The following is a 19,813-nucleotide window of genomic DNA, read 5'->3' as shown; positions in this document are numbered from 1 at the left end:
CTTGAAGATAGAGATGATTGTAATAGCCAGATCGTTTAGATTCCCCTCTTTTATTTGGTACAGTACTTTGGTAAAATATGCAAGTTTAGGCATTCCTATTGGTTTGTGAGAGAGCTACTAATGCTGTTGGGCTTCTAGCTAGTGTTCAATTGGCAGTTACTGCAGTCTACATATTTAAGGTAAGTTTTGGTCTCTAGTAAGTAACAAAGGAAAGCTAGTGAGTACTTTCTTGAAAGTTAGCTTTGTTCGGTTCATTGCAAATGTTAAGTTTACTTTTTGTTTTATGATTGGTTGCCTACTAAGGCATCTTTATTGAGTAAACTTTACTTTATCACTTTTTAGCTGTAATGACTTGTGCTCTCATTTACTTCTACTTGGGATTGAAAACTAAAAATTTTGTTATTGTTAATTTTTATTTTCATTGAACTTGTACTTTAAGGTTTTAAACAGTGCATGGTCTCTTTGCTATTTACTCAATTGCTTCTTTCTTTATGTAATATAACACATTTGATCTGGTTTTATTCACTTCATTATAAAGTACATAACTGCTTGAGATGGGCATCTGCCTACACATGTATTACCAGATGACTGCTTTTTCTTTCTTTTTCGAGAGGGACTGAAACATTTGGGATGCTTTCTTGGCATGACAGGGCCACTTACAAGTACTAATGGGTTTTTGTGTGAAAAAACTTTTGTTTTAAAAATGTGCCTTTTTAATTACTCACTGCTACATTACAGTTGTTTGATATAGGGTGTGTACTAAGATATTTTCTTCCTCAGGTATTAAAGTATATCCTTCGGCTGTGTTAACAGTGTCACTTAGTACCTACGTCCTGCTAACCTCCCAACCAAAAACCGTGGCCAGCGGTGAGAATAGAAATTAATTCCTTAAGCCTTGACACCACAGATGAAGATGTAGATATGAATGTGTATGGCGCCTGATTATTTCAGTAGCAAGACCCAAAGTCAGTCTTTCAGTGGGTTGGAATGGTTTCCTGTGATGTTTTATACTGGTATGTACCTCTTGTTATTCGTCATCAATGAAAATTGTTTTAATATTACAGTACTGATGCATTAACATTCTTAAGTCCTACAGGGCTGGACCAAATAATTTTTGTAGGAATACAAAGGTCTCATTTAATTGAGTACAACTCCATATAAATTTTAATAATGAGATAAACTGAAAATTTTGAAAAAAATGAAAGAATTTCTTCAAATCAATTTTTTCACTATTGGATATTCATTACTGATTAAAATTGGGCAGTCACGTTAGACGATGCACAGCTCTAATTGTTGATCTAAAATCGGGGATGGGTTTTGTATTATCTATTAAGTGTCTCTGGATCAGATGGGCGTGACAGCTCAAAGACAGGCTAAAAATTACTTCAATGTGGTACTCAGTTTGGAAGGAGAATCATCGCATAAGGTCGAAAAACTGGCAGTGCTCTGTCTTCCTAATCTCTGCTTCACTGACAAGACTGTAGATGTGATGTTCTTGCTTCTGAACACAGTTTTACTACTGTCGTCCTGAGACCAGGTGTCATCATGTGCATTAAGGCAATGCCTCACCCTCAGAAGGATTCAGGCTGCCTCAGGTACTAATCCTGAGCAATTACATAGATATGTGAAGGCATCACAGTTGTAGATAAAAGTATGCTTGTGCAGGCCAAGAGCCAAAGGCAGTCGATGTCTGTTGGAGGTTATTGTGGGTGAGGTGGTTGGTGGCTTCAAGGACTTCCTGCAGCTTATGCAAAGAAGTCAGGATGATTTTAAAATTTTGAGGGAAGCTGGCAGGAAAGTTTCTCTTGACACAACAACTATGTTAAGGCATACACTGGGGGCATGGAGAAACTTATTAATAAGGACTCAAGGCTTGGTAATCCTCTACAGTTGGGAGGATGAGGTAGAAGATTTAGAGGAGGCAGAGCTGATGGTTTGGACACTCAGAAAATTGTAACCAGTTTTTAACAAGCAATTTTGAAGGATGTGATGTCGTGTGCAAGCTATGCTGAGGAATAACCTGCCCACAACTACTGCAACATTTGATATAGCAAAGAAAAATAAAACAGCCTTGTATGATACTGTTATTAACTAAGGCATCTGTAGTTTGTGAAGTATCATTATTACTCTACAAATTGGTAATGCCTTCAGTCGGATCCTTGCTCATCCAATTTCTGTGATTCTCCTGACATCCTATCAAAAGTCATGTTAGTGTCATGTTACCATCCTTGTCTTCAAGGATCATTAGCGATTGTCCTACAAAAAGGTTATCAAGGAGAAGAACAAAGAATTTGGTGAATTTTTTAACACACACACACAGATTACATTTTCTCTTTTATTGATTATTATGTATTGTATTTAATTCTGTGTTTACAAGTTCTCTTTTTGTTATTAAATGAAGTTTTGAATAAAATAAAATGCCACCTTGTTGCCTGTGATATGCACTTTGGACTTCAGTAGTTTATATTTGTACAGACTTTGTTTTTATTACAATATTTCCTAAACTAGTATAACAACTATAAGTACTATACTGTATTTTCATATTTTCAGAATATAGGTATTATAAGCAATCTAGAGATGTTTTATATTATTTTTCGTGGGAGAATGTGCATAGGTTCTTGTCGTAATTTCATACAGATTAAAAATTTAAATTTACATGGATTTTTAGTTACATAGAGTATCATGGGATCAGTTCCTGCATAAGCCAAGGATGGGCTTCTTTTATGCATGTAGTGTATAGGCAAAAACAATTTGTTTTGCCATCCATAAAACAAGATCTTGAATTGATAATCTGCTTTTAAATGTTTATTAGCAATATTAATAAAATTTTAGCATGGAATAGCTAATATAGAAGTGAAATTTATTTGTTATAGAATTATAGTTCAAATATTTAAATATAAAGTCATCTTAAGTCTATATTATGTAGAAGGTATTCAGTTTTTATGAATTAGAGTGTTTCAGGAAGAAAGTCATTCACCATGTGGTTATGAACTGGCTCAGGGGGTCCTTTGGGTGCTACGTTAGCAGATCGGTATCCGACAGAAGACCTGATGTGGATAGCTGGAGTTTGGAGCGGAAGATTATGTCCCTTCCTTCTCATCAAAGCAGGAAACGTAAGTAATTGTTGGTGAAATGTTTCAAAGTCTTGAAGTGCTGTGCAACATAGCTAAACAATCTGGGATTTACGTATACTGTATCTTGGTTGACCCTGCTGTAACAAATTGTGTTATTTTTACTGTTTTAAGAGGCTAATGTAATGACCACATAGTTTTTGGTAAAAAATTTAAGCAAATGATACCATCCCTCTTTCATCTTAGAAGGAATCAGATACATTTTTTCCTCTCATAACACCATCCACGAGGCCACTTTCCTGGCTATATTTTTTTTTTGCCAACTTTCCTGTTGCCTCCTGTACAGTAAATGTCCATGTGTCCTCTGGCTAGTATTTAGCCTAAATTTCATATTCCATTTTAAACCCATTTTCCTACTTTACCTACAATTTTTCAAATGTTTATTATGCTTAGTTTTACTAAGCTTGTTTCTACTTTCCCCTGGATTCTTTGACTTCTAAAGGCTGCTGTGCATTGATGGTCATTTGTCTTAAGAACTTATTTTTAATTATAACCTGTCATATACCACTTTTATCTTTCTGTAAGGCATCAGCCTCTACCTTATCTGTAAAATTTACTTATTTATTTATGTAGTCTATTTCATTTTATCACACATGGGCATTCTGTTTTGTGGTAGCTGCTTTAAAAGTGTAATATTTATTTATATACCTATTCAGTTTCCTTTATCACACATGGACATTGTTTTGTGATAAGTTACTTTACAAGTTAATATTTATGTTTATTCTATGGGACTGTTGCTCATTTTGCTGTCTAGTGCACAAACATTTTTGCTTTTAAGTTCCAACACAGGTGCATGTGTACAAGTGTGGTTTGCATACTGTGAAATTTTGAAGGCGTGTTACAAGTTTTTATAACATAATATATTTTTAGATCTGATGGTAGATTTAGTGTACCATATCCACCCACCTTTCCAGAACCGGACGACTTTGGATCCCAATCACAAAGGGAAGCCCAGAATAGCAGTGAGCATTAGTTTTGAAGGATATACAACATGTGTGGACCAAGTAAGTAACAGTATTGCAGTTAGGGTGGTATTCTTGGCCATATTAGAAGCTGTAGTGATGGCCTTGACTGAAAAATTGTTATTTGGGATGAAGCATACATACTGTTAAAAGTTAACATATCTCAGCACCGATAGGCAAGGAGATATAAGCTGACTTTAACAATAGTGTTATCCAATAATAAATTTTACTATGAAAATCTTATTTAAGTTTTGTGGAAATGGATAAATTGATTAATATATTTAAACCCCACTTGATATAAAGATGGTTTTCATGAGAGTTCAACCCTTTACTTTTAATATTGCCTTCTCAGAATGTAGTGGCGTTGTTTTTCTGAGCTGTACTATTTTCCATTATTATATGAGAGTGTTAGCTTTCAATTTAGGTACAGTATTGCAATTTTTTGAAGAACATGATTTTCTGGTGGAAACTGGTTGTTCTCAGAACAAACTTGATCTCCCTTCTTTTATGTCTTGCTGATGTCTGGTCATTATCTCTAAGTAGTTTGAAATACATTTTTATGTTCCCTGTGAGTCCTTCCTACCTAAGTGTTCAGCTACTTCAATTTTTACCTTGTTTATGTTTGTGTTAATGTAGAACAGTTCCCTGTTGTAAACTCTATGAGAATCTTGAAACATATTTCGGTGGTCTTGTTAAACTGGCATTGACAATTTCTGGCCTAGGGCTCTGTTAGCCAAATTTCACTCCTTATGCATTCCCTCAGTAAACTTATTTCTTATACTTTATCCTTTAATAGTCAATTCAGGTCCTTCGAGATAAGTTTTCTGGTATCATACTTTTTTATTCTCTTCATCCAGCAGTTTAGTTTTTATGAAAAGTATCAACAATTGAGCCTCTTATATCTGGGATCATTTGGATTTAGGTTATTTTAATTTGTCTTGAAAGTTCATATTAAAATTTACTCATCTTTGTATTTATAAGGTGTATTTTTGTTCCTTTTTTTATCTTATTTACTAAATATTGTGTTGTACTTATGTGAGCCTGTTTAGAACATTGCTGTAATGTTGGGATACTTAATTTTTGTTGCTCTCAAATCACTTTCTCTTTGGTACAAGGTAGCTCCTTTGCATCTTTTCTATACAAATTTTTCGCTGTTCCGTAGAACTCAAAGAAGTGAGTTCCTCTTCCTGTTATGCAAACCAGGCCTCAGAAAAATGGTAAATCAAAGGCTGATAGCTTCATGGCATGTTATGAATCTCTCAGAAGTCTGTTGGTAATTTTGGGACCCTTGCATTTTAGGCATACTGCTCAATTCACTTTCAGTTTGGCATCAGTCAAACATGTAACAGGTCCAAGTTGTCTTTCTCTTGAGTGTGTAGCTACTTAGCTGTCAGTTACTTGACCTGAATAGTGATTTTGATATGAAAAGTAGTATGAACCAAGAATTTTCAAATAATTTGGCTCTTATGGTATATCTCAGACAGGAATAAAGCTGTTAGTGCACCTTGTGTGGTGTGCTGTAGGCGTTACTAAAGGGTGTTGACAGCATCCCTTCAGCCCCTAGGTGCACGCACTTTTTAGTCTTTCATCACTTTACTTCCATCACCCTTTACTTTCTTTAATCTTGCTGTTCAAGCTTTATAAATGTGGAGTTTTCACCCACTTAAACCTTGAAATCCTTGTACTTAATGGCCTTTCTTTTCTAGATCCCTTTATCTTGCTGTGTGAAATCTTAAGATATAAACGTTGGCTTTACATAAGAGTTTCCATGTTCATGCTCTCCAAATTTCACGTTTTCTCTGTTATTATTGGTATAGGATAGTTTAACCTCACCAGCCAATCAAAAGATAGCTCTCGTAGGTTGTAAGTACTGATGATGTCACATTGAGAGGATGGTCTATGGTCACACATGAAACAAGGCTTTATAAGGGATAGTTCATATCGTATGGAACAGAGTTTCCTTTAAAAAGGTTTATTCATTATTTAGCTAATTTATGATTACAGTATTGTGCTTGAATTTGAATTTTCATACATAGACATAGATGTTTATAAATTATGGGGTCATTTCAGCATTGTGGACAGTAGCTCTGACCAAATGAAAGAAGAAGATTTGACTGAGTATTTCTCCACAATCAACTCCTTTGCTGAAAGACTAACTCAGATACCCATGTACCTTCTCCAGTTATATCGACTCCAAACTCCATGCATAAATTTAAGTGCTGATGGGAAAGTAAGTTGGTTCCTGAAGTATATTTTTCATGTTATTCAGTAATCAAAAGCATTTTAAACTCTGAATTTCAAAAAACACTGCCATAATTTTGCTTTAGAATATGAAATCATCTGATGATAAATTACTGTGCATTTGTTTCTGGTGTGCAGTTTCAAGCAGCTTATAAAAATGTTTGTTTTACAAACCATTACTACAATAGCTCCAAATTCATAGTCAGTGTATTTCTGCAGACACTCCAGTCTGTGTTAAAAATTGGCAGTGGGTAGGTAAAAAGTGTGTGTGCCTACTTATACTTCACTCAGGGTAGCTTATTTCTTTGTTCAGAATGTCACCGATTCAGTGCACCATTCAGCCTATGTAAATGCAATAAGTTTGTAATGAAATAAATATAATTTTTTAAAAACTAGATATATTTTTCATAACATTTAACTGAAGTAATACTCTCCAAAATGCCTCTTCTCAATCACGGCTGGATCAGTCTTCTTAAAGAGTGATTCAGCTGACTTGACATGCCATTTTGCAAGAGAACCTTGATAAGGTTTTCGAGTGCAGAGTAATTCAAATAGATTGTAGTGTTGCTTTTGATTTAGTAAATCACAAGGCACTTAATTATGAACTCCAGAATCTTTTATTGGGTGGATGTGTTTTAGGTTACGGCAAGATTTCCTTATAGTTAGGCATCAGCGAGTTGCTGTGATGGTATCTTTAGCGAACCAAGACTGTTATGTCTGGAGTTCCACAGGGTAGAGGTCTTGGTCCACTGTTATTTTTAGTGTATACAAGTGATGTGGTTGTTGGTCTGGAAAACAAGATTGTTCAGTATGGCGATGATGCAACACTTGTGGGTGTAGTAGTCACCACTTATGAGAAATGAAGCTGCCCACAGCCTCAACTGGGACATGGACTGAATCAGTGAATGGTGTAGTCAGTTGGGTATGAGGCTGAACTCCAGTAAAACGAAAACACCATTGATTAGCAGATCTCATATAAGGTTTCCACCCCATCCTCCCCTTCAGGTAGATGGTACTTTGCTGAATGTGTCTGAAGCTTTAACTGTTCTAGTTGTAACTTTTGACTCACATCTTATGTTTGAAAAACATCTGATGAAAGTTTCAGTAAATGCTGCATGAAAGTTAGGTATTGTTTGTAAGGCCTAATATATTTATAACTGATAAAATCAGTGCAACCTGTTTTAGGTCATTTGTGCTTCCTTGAATAGAATAATGTTCTCTGGTGTGGATGTCTGCTTCTGCCAGAGATTTGTCTCTTTTAGATAGAGTAGTTTGTGGTGGTTGGTTTCTGTTTCCAAATATTAGCAGTTATGACTTGGACCATCAACGGATGGTCTCTTGTTTGTCAATTTTTCATAAGTAGTATTTTAACAGAGATCGTTCACAGTTGATCCCTGATCCCCTCTTCCTGCCGAGAGCAACCAGATTTGCTGAATAGCAGCACAAATATGCAGTAAATGTGCCTTGTTGTCAAACTTCTCAGTTCCAGAGGTCCTTTATTCCTCGCACCGTTGGACTGTGGAACAGTCTCCCTGAGAGTGTTATGCAATTGGAACTTCAGAAGTTCAAGCAAAGATGAAGTGTACTACTACCCTAATGCTATTCTCCTTGCTCTGTAATACATTTTTATATATTTATTTATTTTATCTTTTTAATAAGTGAGATCTCTTCTTTCTGTATATTTCCCTGTATCTTCTCTGACTTCCTAATGAGCACCATATTCTTTGAAAGCTTGACTTTGAAATCAATGGCTGCAGTGGACTTGTTCCGTATGAATAGGGTTCATCTTCTGAAGCTTGAATTTCGGGTCAATGGCCGCTGTGGGTTTGTATTAAAAGAATTAATTTAGTTTTTAAAAATTATGTTATTGTTGTATACTCTGTTGCTGTAAACCTGCTCAATCATCACAATGCCTGTCAAGTCAATTGCTCCCAGGGTACTTTCCACTCCTTAGCAGTCATTTCAAAATATTCCCCCCATTTTTTCTTGTCTGATACAATAATTGTGGGCTCTTGATATATCAACACATTCTGCATACTGTGGTGCTTTGAGGTTATTAAATGCATTGCCGTAATATCAAATTTAACAACATTTTTAACAAGTCTTGAGTCCATTTTAATAAGTCAAAAATTATCGTGAATCACTTGATTGACATTTTCTTCAGATTTTAGATATTAATGTGATGATGATACAAAAAAGAGTAAATGGAATAACTTGCTTTTGTGTTTCAGATTTAGGTGTATACACAGCATTGAGTATATAAAACATTTTCATTTCATTCACTTGTGGGTCTACATTGTTTGCAGATGTCTCCTTGATAAGATATGGAATGCTGCATTACATTTTTATATTTTTCATGAGTTTGTGAGATATATAAAGATGCATGAATTTAATGGTATTGGGTGACATATTCTATTACTGTACTGCCAAGTTACATAGTTGACTAGTTTATTTGCCTTGACACCATTTTGTTATATCAAATCAGTCAACAACAGCTTATACAAAACTAGTAGTCCTGCACATGAAGGATCCCATCTATAAATATGACATAAAGGAACCATTAAAGTAAAAAATGACTTTTGTTACATATCTTTGTAAACATTAAAAATATATTTGTTCACAGTTTTAGCTTTATAATGTTGTGATTGAGTCATCAAATTTTTAGGATTGGACAAGTAAATATAACCACAGATATAAAATGAAATGTGTATGTGTTATATTTCTTTCAGACATCTGATGTTATCAATGGGAACTCTCTGTATCAGTGAATAACAACAGCATTTGAATCCTGAAAATATAGTTCTTACATAACAGGCATGGTTTCTTTTTTAACCTTCTCTTTGTGGCCATATACATCTGTCTTGATGTTCTAATTCCTGTATGACACTATGTTTGCCCGATTCTGGAAATGGTGGATGGGGCATGCATTTAATTTTAGCTCAAATTTGTGGAGTATTTCAAAATACATTCCATTCTGTTTATTACTTTGTTGCTTAGATTTCATGTAGACATTTTAGCTTTGATTTTGTTTATTTTTACTGTCATTTTATTTCTTTTTTTTTCCATTCAGGTCAGCTATCTTTTTATATCAGTTTGAATATGACCACAGTATCTATAGGTCTGTTTTTTCTTGAGTATTTAAAGCCAAGTTAGTTTTTATGCTTCTTGCCTGTCTTTTTATTTCAAAAGTGTGTTAGTGTTGTTAGATAATTGCTTTTTAGTCTTTTATAGAATCTTTAATTGATCTGCCTCATAGGCGTGATATGTATAAGTTTATAGTCTTTTATATTTATTCCATTAAGCTAAAAAGCAAATTGAAGCAATTGTGTTGGTCTGGAATTCCTTTTCAGTATGCCTGACTGGCACAGTTCATGATTTTATTTGTACTGACCATAGGCGTTAGCTGGCATAATTGTAAAAAGATTTGACCAGTGGTGCAAATCTTTTATCATCTCTGATTTTTTATCTGTTGGAAGTTGCATTATTAATTGTTGAAAGGTGTCTTCTATTTTTTTATACAATTTTTTTGTACATATCTTTGTTTCAAAATTTTTAATTACTGTTTTTCTTCTGTACTTTATTTAAGTGTTCGTCTTGTAATTGTTAATTCTGTCGATGCTGTCATATTGTTCTTGTATCATTTTACTCATTTTTATTGTCATGTATGTTATGTGTGTCCAACATGTTCATTTGTGTTCAGAGTCATAGATTTGTCTCTCTGACATGTCTTCGAATCACAGATTTTATGTCTAACATGTGTTCAAAATCATAGATGTTATGTTTGTCTAAAATGTCAGTTGTCTTCAGAATCATATATTTTGTCTAACATCATACTTGTGTTTTAGAACCTGGACTTTATGCCCGTATTAGTAGTGCTTATTTTGAAAGGACTGACTGGTTTCCAGACCCCCGCTATTTTTGAGGCAGAGGTGCTGCTTGTTTATCTTGAAAAGACCTACTGCTTCTGTGATTCTGTATAATCATATTTTCTTATATCAGCCTTTCTAAACTTTTGTGTTCTAGTGTCAGTGTCTATTACCTTCTTTTTAGGTGTTTTTCTATATGACTTTATTCATCACATTCTTTATGTAGTGTTTAGTCATCTTTCAGCTGAGTCTTTAGTCTTTTCTAAGCTCCCAGTGTCCAGACCACTTGGGCAGGGCACAGAAATAGTTGCCAACTAAAGGTACTGTTCTTGAGTTTTTACAAGAAAACATTTCTATGGGAATGTACTGGTTCCAGTCACTGTCTCTGCAGTGGGTTTGCAGCGATTTTGGTGCTCTAGTTCAAAAGCATAGTGACCTGGTGGTTGTGATATTAGATAACCGGTCAATTGATGCCCTAATGAGTGGGTTCAAATCCAGTTTCTTTTATTTCCATTTCATATTTCTTGTTTGGCAGTGTGCAGCATGTCAAACACAAAAAAAGTGAGATGTTCACTTGTTAGTTATGGCTATTCTGGTCATGAATTTCTATGAATATAATCTTGACACTTTGTACTGTTGAATAGCAGTTTTTATTTCTCTAAAGGAAATTGTTGCGCCGGCTTTGAAAATCCGTCCGCACTTCTTTCTGTCCACACTTTTTCTGTCCGCATCTTTGCTGTACACCTTCACATCTTAAAAACTGGTTTAGGCTAGAGGGCTGCAAATTGTTATGTTGATAATCCACCCTCCAATCATCAAACATACCAAATGCAGCCCTCTAGCCTCAGCAGTTTTAATTTTATTTAGGTTAAATTTAATTTAATCATGCTTCTGGCAGCGATAGAGAATAGCCACTACCAAGCAGTGGTTAAAAAGTTTCATGGGCTCTATTGCACCAAGAAACTTCAGTGCATTTTCTTGTTTACTTGAATCATGATGGAAATGTTGTACCATAACATATTTTCCAGAATTTCATATATGTGCTGAAACTGACTTTTTATGTCATGTTCATATGATTTCAGAATTCTACTTCTTTACATGCCAGATATTTCATGAAGGTATCCTTTATCATGGCCATGCTGCTACCTGTTCATGATTTTATGGTCAGGTAATTTCCTGCCCTCAAAAGATGCCCTGTTGGGGGAGGAATGACTTCAAACCCTTTAGCCCAAGAACTGTCTGTTTGCTAGGATCAAGTTCAACACAGAGCACCAAATTTAGCATAGGTCTGTTTCACTAATCCCATGTCAACTACTTGTCCTAAGGGGCAATCAATATTATAATCAAGGCCAGACCATGCTCATCAATTTAATATCAAGCCCCATAGCTCAAGCAGAGAAAAATAAGATTTAGTAAGTCACAGAAAGCTTTAACTAATTTAACTGGAGCAATTAAATAATTCCAGATTGAAAATTCGGGTTACTGGTTCATCTCTGATGTACCTTTACACAACAGAGAATAGGGTAAGGCATTTTTATGGTAGAAAAGAAAATATCAAGTTGGGCTGTGAAATGATTTGTCAAGGTAATTATACACAGCTTCCATACCTTGTGCATCAGGAAGTGTGGCTAGTTTTAGCGGATAATTCAAACACATGACCATCAAACTAAGGTCTTGCTATTGGCAAAAGTTATAATACTCCAGTCTTATTAACTTAACCACTGTATTTACTCATTGTAACACTCTACTTCTTGGTTGAGTTCCAGTCTAAATAAATCCCAATTTCAGGTCCAGTTTATCAAATAGGTTTTACAAACATGTCTTGCAGGGAAACATACAACTGGTTAGGTAAACAAATAATTGTATTTACATAACCAAACAATTTATGATTATGGTGCTGCAGGTGTGATCTAACCCACCACCTCTAAACTACATAAATCAAAGTATTTGTTTGAAAATTTTGTGAACTATCATTTGAAAATCTATTGTACCAAGCTGCACTTTCGGCAATGGCTGAAGTTTGAATCAAAGATGTCAACACCGAAATTCTATTAATGTCTAGCATAAAAAACATCTTGCTGAAATTATGGCCCTTTGGTAGCATCTTTTCAGGGGCTGTTCTCTGGAAAGATTCTATTCTTTCAGTATTAATAATATCACTACCTCATTAGACGCATTACTACTAAATTTTTAGAATTTTATTACTGGACACAAAGAAGGGTTCCTTTTCATTCAAAGAACCGATTTTTTTACAAGAACCCAAGTGACTTAATTATGAACAAACTGGTGCCATACTCAGCCTAGGGCTTCAGTTCAAAGCAAGCAACTAAGTAAACACCTATAAAATAAGATCCTGCTTAACAAAGACGGTGACAAACCGCGAGTAATTTCTTACTTTGTAGAGAGTTTACATCCCATGGCAACCTGCTCAGAATGTTTCTTCTTATGAGGCATTTATAATATTTTGGGGCTTTTATTTACTGTGCGCCATTTTACACACTTTCTCAGGTGTCCCAGTCCTTCCTCTGACGTTTATTACTCACTGTAGTTGCTGTTCAGTACAGTTGGCTCTGTGAAAACAATTCCTCAGTGTACAGTTTTTTAATCTTGCCATATTTACTTATACAAAATTCCGTAGTTACAACTGTTTTCAGTGTGATCAGAAATTTCATTAACATCTCTGATAACTGAACTTTTGAAAATGCATGCTTAGCAGGCATCTCTTTCACAGTGTTAAGTGTAGCATCAGTCAGCATCAAGCAGTCATAAGACTGAAACCCTGCAGCCCTCAGTCTCTTTCAATACCACACTGAGCCATTGCATAAGAACCTTGTTGAACGGTGTTTCTAATCTCCCAGTGAACTTCAAAACTAATGCACTGTTCTTTTGGAAGTGCATAAGTGTAACTGTGTAATTGTATTTATAATATATATATATATATATATATATGTATGAGCATGCCTCCCAAGGAAGGAGGCTGGGATTTGTTGGACGATTTCTGGATTGGACATGGACTGTGGAAGTACCAAATATTTGTGTTATTTTATTTGTATTTACTTTTTCATAATATAGTTTTTCAGATTTATGTTTTGTTTAATATTGTGTTAATGGAGGTTATTACACTGCATTTACAGCCTAAACTGTTGGATATACACTAATGGTGAGAGTGGATTATGATAATTTGGTTTGCAAGCCAAACTTATTCTTTTAGCTGACAGTATGTTGATTTTGTGATGTCCATTTTTGTGCCTTTGGCTGCTTGCTCAACCCCTTTCTTGTTCATGTCATGTTGGACCATTTATATGGAAAGCTTACTGCACTCCAGAACTGTATGAAAAGAAAACATAAGAGGCTCACAGATGCTAGGACTTTGTAATCTATCCACCATGAGCCGCTCTCTTATACCCTCGACTTCCAATTTTATACATAAAGAATACTTTTTACTTCATTTCTAAAAGTTTAACTTTTTGCATTACAATTTTCATTATCACAGAAAACGACAGCACCATCAAAGAAATTGCATTTGCGGTTAGTTACAGCATTTATCAAGGTCCAACAATGACAATGTGAAATGAACCTTCATGTTTATACTTATCTAAGATGTTGAAAAGTAAAAGTGGGGTTATTTTTATTGAAAAGGAAATGTAGGTGGAAGAGTAACGGCTGTGCGCATAAGCAGGCTCTTCTCTGTTTAAACGTTCATAGATTTCAGATTTGAACTGACAATAAGCGAAGTAGGCTGGGTCGTATATAAGGGAAGAAGTATTTATCAAAAATGATTTTTACCAGGATGTATTCTGTTTATCCAAGTGATAGAGTTCATTATAGAGTAATTTACATTACGAAAAACAATATTAAAGGTATGTAACTGCACTCCAAGGACCACTCTTTTCAGAGACACAAAATTTTTCTTTTATCTTTTTCTATCTTGCTCTCCATGAACTTTTTCTTTGCTTCCTGCATTTTCTGGAGGTCTATTTTTACCCTGCAGCTTTGTCTCTATAGCTTTACTGTAATGTTTCCCTGTGTGTCGATCCCTTGACTCCTCAATTTTACTGATTTCTCTTGTAACTGCTAATGTTTTTCGCAAGTTGGTAATTCTTTCTGTTCAGGTCTTTTTTGTGGTGTCTTTCTGTAAAACTGATTTGCTCACGTTCATACAGGTCTTTGTTGAATTCATCCATCACTATCATCTTCATTACCCATAGCTGGAAAAAGGAAATGAAAATAAAATGTATTAAGTTATTCCATATATGCCGGATGGTAAGCTGTGAAGAAGCATCATGTAAGACACGTTCTCCATTTTTCAGTCTATGTAAAATGTTCTCACTTTGTGGCATTACAGTTAGTATTCAATGCTTACCCTTTCCACCCAATTTTGTTGATTATATCAAATACGAGTGAAGATTTTCTGTGTGAACTTTCTGCTGCTTGTGCAGATTTGCTTCCTCCTTTCTCTTTTCTCTCTCCAGCCTCTTCTCCACTTGTAATAACTCTTCTCCATTTGATGCCTCTCTCAGCTCCATACAATGATCTGTCAGGCAGCGAGCAGGGAAATGCTTTTATTCCAAAATTAATTATGCCTAAAATGTAAATATGAATAATAAATAAATTCTTTATGCTTCTGTGAAGTGAAAATGGAAATATCACTGAAATTTTGCTTGAAAATATGTGCTTTAAGAAATGAACCTTTCTAACAAAAAATTATCCCCTCTTACAAATAAAAATCTAAAAGTGCTTTTTCATAAAACAATGACACTTCCAACTCAAAACAGGGAGATATATGTTTTGTAAAAGAGATCCTCAAGTTCAACAAGCCTCAAATCTCATTCCCTATTATAAAGCTTGGGTTTGTTTACAAATCCAAGTTTCTATAATTGAGTTCTTTTGTTCCAGTTTCAATTTCCCAAGATGTTGTAACTTTTTGCCTCTGCATTGCTAGTGATTCCTTAGTGAAATTATTTCATTGTACGGTTCCAAGAGAATGAGTTTATTATTTTTTACATAGCACAGGAAGCCAACTTCTTACAGGTTGTTTACATTTGAACTGTAGAAAACCCAAAGTGGGACAACATGTGTTACACAGCATCCATTTTAACATTTTTATGTTTAATCTCTGAGAAAAAAGTAAAAGGTGTGTTTATTTGTAAAATATCAGCAATTCATCTTTTTGATTTTACATAAGTTTTATACAGCAGAGCTTTTTCTTGTGATGTTACTTCCCATTTGAGATAAATTCAAGAAGTTTATTGTCATTAATGCAAGAATAATGACTGGTTAATTGGTTTATATCATGATACCACAACAGCAAAGATTATCAATACCAAGCAAAACTATATGCCTAAACATACAGATTTACTAAGCCTGATAAAAGCAACATTCTCAAAATGTACGCAACTACTTATCAAAGTCATACAAGTGCAGGAGCAAATTGCAAAATAAAGCTCTCATAACTTTACAAAAAATAAAAATTATTACAGTTTTATGTATATGCACTTTTTCTTGCTAAAGATAGGAAAGCGGTCCTCATGTGGCAATAAAAGTCTGCTGGATTCAGTGATGCCCTTTACTAGATTATCAGATCTATTTCAGGCTACTGAAATGGCCTTTCTGCCTGACTAATAATATCAGGTCTAGGTCTTCATCAGTCACATTTTTTCGCTTGGCTTAGCAGCATTTTTTTAAATTTGCTTCCTTTTCAACTGCCCATGAACTTGGTTTTGCTTTTACTGATTTCAGAAGTACTCTTCCACTCAAAAGTTTTTAGATTCTTGAGCTCTTTCCCCATCATAAGGGGTTTTACCACTTATGTGGCACAGAAACATTAGCATTAGTGACAATTATACAGAAGGGAAGTGATCATAGCAATGGTATTTTTGTTATAATGGTATATTTTTGTTACAACTATAAAATTACCAGATGAATAACTGAACAAACAACCATGACTAAGACAGTAAATTCAATAACTTAAAATTCACATGAATTGACATCAAACTGATGTGATATCACAAATGTATACTGTACTACCCCACTAATAAACTGAGGAAAAGCAAAGAACACTGTCATACATCAATATGCAACCAATATGAAAGACACTGTAAGGGCCTGTATCTCCACTTGGGAATACTTACCACTTACAAACTGTAAACCCTGCTCAATTTAACTAGTAAATTAAAAGCTTTAACTGATAACAGTGCTGCTCCAGAAAATTCAATCAATAAAATATGAAAGGTTCAGCACAAGGTACCTAACTACAGACACCACCCCACGTAAAACAAGTTACTTTCCGGATGGTCGTTTGTACGCTTGAATTACTTTTAAGTTGGTTTCCTGTGCTCTTCGTGCCTATCTAAGTGCAGTGTGATTTAAAATCAATACAGTAATGTAATTTTTCATCCTAAAACACAATACACTGTGCATACAATACTGTACGTACAGAATAAACGTAGCAAAATTTGAACTTACGGGTGACAAAGGGAGTGCTCTGAACACCTTTAATCTGCGATTCCATTTGTTTGTATCAATATTTGTAAGCTGAATGTTCATAAGTAGAGTGGTATCTGTACTTTATTATATTATGTATTCGTAAAAAATGTAAATTTACTTGATTCAATAAAATGGAACAATAACAATACACAAATATTCACTCTACCTAGAGAGATTCCTTGTGGGTATACATAAGCCACTACAGGCTCTACTCTTCCCTCTCCAGACGTGGGCCTAAGCCTGTGCCCACGACGCATCCCATTTTCTGCATCAGCTTGGAGCCAATACCTAGAAATATTACTTTTGTTAGCGAACAAGGACAAAATATATATTTGTGTAAATAAATACAATTAGAAATTTACTGAACCTTAAGACCTAGGAACAGTGAGCAGGACATGAAAACACCTCTAAACCCTGGTGAGCCTGATAGCAAATGTTAGCATAACTTAGAACTTACAGGGAGAGAAAGAAGCTTTGTGTAAAGGATGAAGAATGCACTCTACTACAAGGAGAGCGCTTTTGGAGCCTAATGCATCATTATATGTCGTGCTTAAATGCGCAGAGAAAACTGATTAATTTGTTTCAAATACAAATCATACACTTACTGTAGTGTATGATTTGAATTGGTCAGTACTGTACAGTATACCAATTGTTACAATAAACTGCAATAACTTCTTGAAGAAGTACCACTAAAATTTATTACAACACTAAGCACAGCTTGCACTGAAACCTTGCTCCAAGTAACTGATGCATCAGTCAGCCTGCTCCAACTTTTATATGCATTTCAAAAGTTTAACTTATTACTTAAAACTCCATCATTCTTCTAACCAATTCAATTAAAATTTCACAATATGCTCAGATAGCAGAGATTATTTTTGTTTATGGTGATTACAAAAATGAAAATTAACTAGAGATAATCACAAGGAACTCTCTCTCTGGTTGAATATTATCACAAGGGCCTTAAGCAATTAATCTGAGTAAAGTATGCATTTTTATCTTAACTGAGAGGGTAAAACAGAAAAGGGTCCCAGAATGGGGTTTCTGGGCTAAAATTGATGCATATCATTTACTAAAGCCATAGGTTAATAAGTAAGTCTTCTCCTTCTTGAACTGACTAGCCCCTTAAACGAGAATTAGTGGAAATAGACAGAGCGAAAGGTGGAAAACAATACATGTGGACCAAAAGGATCATGCAAAGAACTTTTGGTACCATCAATAGTGCACCACACAGGCTTACTGCAAGTGTTGCCCCTTACAGGAATCAAAGAGAACACACAAACTTGTGAGTTCCCATTCTTCCACCTTCTCCTAACAATTCATTCATAGTACAACTGAGAGGTTTTCCTCCTGTTACGCCTTTCAAATCTTTTTCTGTCAGTTTCATTTCAGTGCTGAAGGACCTCATAGGTCCCAGCACTTGGCCTTTGGCCCAAATCCTACACTCTATTCTATTCTATGATGGGACACTTGGCTGACAAATGTGCAATCTTGATAAGACTACCACCCACTTGAGATATCAGTATGATAAGTCACTAGTAGTTCTGTAGGCCTAACATGTTTGGAAGGCTGATAATCCACCACACCAATCATGAACCTAGCTATGATACCCTTCCCACTCTACCAGGACACCATTTCTGTGAAAGTGTAAATATTCAGCTAACCTCAACAATAACGGCTACTGTTTTCCCATGCAATTATTCATCAGCAATACCAGAGCCCGCCATTATTACTGGTTTATTTAGATGATGTTTCAAAGTCAGGACGCCTTTCACCTGTCACTCACAATCCACAGGCTACTGGATGGGGATAAAACAGGGTACAAATAAGTACATGAAAGGGAGCTGGGACTGATACCAAAGTGAAAGGCTACAAGAAGATACACCTAGGAACCAAACAGACTGCAAAAGCCCTTCAGTAATTCCCAATTTGCCACATAATGTACATTGCTGGTAGTAACCACCAACAAGGAGCTAGTTTACCTGCGCTGTTTCAAAACCATATTTCTTACTGAATGAATTTCTGTAACCTCCTACAGTCAAACATTTTACTAAAAGTGTATGTGATCACCAGCTTTCAGTTCAAAAGTAAGACCAAACAGCTATGGCCTGCATTTTCAAAATATAAAATCGCTTTAAAATATTACACTGTGACTGCAAATTCTTATTGCTTAAAGAAACAAACCAACAACGAATTGAAAACCATATAAAACAAATTCCCATTACGAAGGGTATGGCTTGTACTTACCGTTGTGTACTTTTCCCAGTCTCCAAGGCGTTGCGTGAGTGAACACTGAAACCAGGTGTTTGTAGGACAAAGACACTTCTTTCATCGTCACTGTCATCTTCATCCGTCATCTCTTCGTTACAGATTTTACTGAACTCTCTTCATGGTTCCCCTTTTTCAGAATCAGCTTCCTGATAAATTTAAAGTCGAAGATTTATAAAATTGCAATTCATTTGAAAACAGAAATTAAATAAACTGAATACTCTGATAAATTTAATTTTACAGTATAACACCAGTTTTTATATTAAACCACACATGATGATTCCTGTCAATAAATCATGAAAGTAATGTATTGTCAATGATTAAAAATACCACTGATCTACATTAAAGTTGGAAAGTTAGGCTCCTGTATGCAAGACACAATTTCCTCTCACAGCTTAAGGTATTAAAGTATCAATGACCACATTTTCAGTGATTTTTTCTTCATGAACATTAATTAGTGACATTTTGGTAAAATTAGAACCTAGTGTAAATTACCAAAAAAATCTGAACCTTATCCTACAAATCTATTTGAGAGATTGTTTTCACATACATCACTATGAAGAGACAAAAAAATTATAAATACAGAAAATACAAGAATTAGATAATGAATAAGCTTACTTTCAGAATTGAATTTATGATGCTGAAAATGTGTTCTTTTAAGAAATGCAACAGAGAGCATGAAAGCTAATTTTATGAGAAATCTCTTCACATTTATTTACCTAAAACAACTTTTTTCTTCCTAATATACTTACTCAGAATTACTGACAAAGCTCAATGTACACTTTTTTATTTCATTTGCCTTATCCAAGACTAATACATATACTTATTCTCTTATCCTGCAGCTGCCTATTCTCCTTCAATA

Source organism: Macrobrachium rosenbergii, chromosome 1, assembly GCF_040412425.1.
Source record: "Macrobrachium rosenbergii isolate ZJJX-2024 chromosome 1, ASM4041242v1, whole genome shotgun sequence".
Taxonomy (NCBI): domain Eukaryota; kingdom Metazoa; phylum Arthropoda; class Malacostraca; order Decapoda; family Palaemonidae; genus Macrobrachium; species Macrobrachium rosenbergii.
The sequence above is the reverse complement of the archived record's forward strand: the minus strand, read 5'-3'. Positions refer to the sequence as shown.